Raw genomic sequence first — 2,723 nt, 5'->3', positions numbered from 1 at the left:
CTTATTTGTTTAATATTTTAAAAAAATTTTCTCTTCCTCGTGCAATACGAGTGGAGTATGGACATCCCTCTTCTGTAAGGGATTATTTGTCTGGGCATGTACTTCACAGAATTCAATGTAATAATATAAGTCCCAATCATGTATTTCTGATTGTAAATATTAGTATAATATATCTGCTATAATAGCAGTTGTAACTATCTGTGTAATGCAGTAATATGATGATTAATCAGTATTCAAAAAAAAAAAAACTCTAAGTTACGTGTAACGTAACGTACATTCAAGAAACAAAAATAACTACTAACACCCTTAAACTTTATGGAAACTATATTAATAGAATTAAAAGAAATACTTTTAAATCTCAAAGAAGAAATCAAGGAAACAAAACAAGAAATAGGCAAAATAAAAATAGAAATGACTGTAATACAGATGAGTCAAAAGAAAAATAAAAAATTAGAAAAGTTTGAAATATTAAAATCAGGAATAGTTGGAACAAGTTTCAAGAAACCTATACAAAAACCACAAACGGGCAGCTATGATGCATGGTTCATGGACACCCAGTATCCTAAAACACTAAAAAAAACAGAAGAATTAAAAGTAGAATTAAAAAACAAGAAATAGGCAAAAATAAAACAAGAAGAAATCAAGGAAACAAAACAAGAAATAGGCAAAATAAAAATAGAAATGACTGTAATACAGATGAGTCAAAAGAAAAATAAAAAATTAGAAAAGTTTGAAATATTAAAATCAGGAATAGTTGGAACAAGTTTCAAGAAACCTATACAAAAACCACAAACGGGCAGCTATGATGCATGGTTCATGGACACCCAGTATCCTAAAACACTAAAAGAAACAGAAGAATTAAAAGCAGAATTAAAAAATAAAGAAAAAGGAAAGGGAAAATTAGAAATAAAAGAAACAACTCCTAGTGATTCAGATTAATGGAAGATACCTTAGAAGAACTAACTGAAAAGTTTAGTGAAATAAACTTCAGTGACTTAGAGGATTTTGGCAAAGAATACCATATAAAAATGAATACTTCTGGAGGACCAGAATTGAAACCTGACATAGGAGAACCAAGTTATAGATATGTAACAAACAAAAAGAAAACTAGACCATTTTTTGAATACGTACCACCCATCAAAAATACTCCTTGGAAAAAACAATATCAACCTAATAATGATAAATTAACGCCAATAAGTAATGCGGGAACATTTTTAGATCTAGATTGCAAAATAGATCCTCATAAGACTTTAATCGAATGGGGGAATGCAAATGAGATTATTTCTTATATATAATGGTTCTAAGGAAGATTGGAATATAGAATCAGAAGAAGAAAAAATAAATTTATTTGCTGACATCCTCATAGCCAGTTTTACAGGAAATGTATTCAACTGGTGGAAAGTACTAAGTAATGATACACAAACATTAATAAAAGACTCAACTAAAGTAGCTTTAGCCAGAAGTAGAGGATTAGGAATTGAAAGATTAATAGAATATATTGCTAACGAATTCTTAGGAGAAAATTGGTTAGAGCATATAGAAAGAGAAACAAAAATTGAAAAGACGGAGGCTAGAATGAAATTAATAAACTTAACAATTTGTAACATGTGTTTTGTAAGAGAATATACTTGTGAATTCAATAAATATTATTATACACAATTCTACAGCCAAGAAGATCAGAATATTTATAAAAATTTATACTATTCTAAATTACCATATCTTTGGAATGGATATTTTATAAATGAGTATGAGAAATATAGTACTGCTAATAGATCTCCAGATACATTAGGATCTAGAATAAGGTTTTTAAATACAAGACTAAGTGAAATATGCATTCAAAGAAGTTTAATGAAAAAGAGTAAGAACATAGGAGATATATGTTGTGAAAAAATAGACATGCCAACTTAGTGGGGTTGTTATACACCTTATAAACGAAAAAGAAGGATATATAAAAAAGAGAAAAAATATAAAAAATACAATAATTTTAAAAGAAAATATAGAAAACCAGAAAGAAAATACTATAAACGAAAATATAAAGACCAAAAAAGGAAATTAGATAAATCCAAATGTAAATGTTGGAATTGTGGAGAAATAGGACATATTAGCACAGATTGTACAAAAAAGAAAGTAAGACTCTTAGAAGAAGATTTTGAAAATATAAGAGATGACTTAGAAGAAATAAGTAGTATATCAAATTATGAAGGAAAAGAAGTTTATATGTTTAAAAGAAAACGTATAGTGTTACATGAATATTATGAACACGAGAAGGCTGTGACAGTTACACAAGCTGAAGAAAATATTAGGTTTAGCTTAATAAATAAAAGATCAATAGATTTAGCATTAAGAAAAATAAAAAATTAATCAACAAAAGAAAAAATTCAGTATGTATATTTAGCAGAAATTCAAATTTTAATAAAATCTCTTTTTAAGGAAGGAATAGACAGTTCTATAGTCTTATCACTACACGATCAAAGATTTAATGACCCTAGCACCAGACATTTAGGAACAATAGAAGGAAACTTATGTTACACTAAGTTATTATTTACATGTCATTCTAGATATTGTGTACATATAAAAGATAAAAATATAGATGAAACACTAAGCTTACATTTTAAACTACTAAAAAGAAACTTGATGAAAGAAGGAAATAGGTTAATGACAATACATTATTTTGCATTATATAGTTTTTGTAATTCAAATTACGGAGAAGTATATGGAAATAA

This window comes from Citrus clementina, unplaced genomic scaffold (genome assembly GCF_000493195.1).
Source record: "Citrus clementina cultivar Clemenules unplaced genomic scaffold, Citrus_clementina_v1.0 scaffold_7, whole genome shotgun sequence".
NCBI classification, from domain to species: Eukaryota; Viridiplantae; Streptophyta; class Magnoliopsida; order Sapindales; family Rutaceae; genus Citrus; species Citrus x clementina.
Note: the sequence above shows the minus strand (reverse complement) of the source record.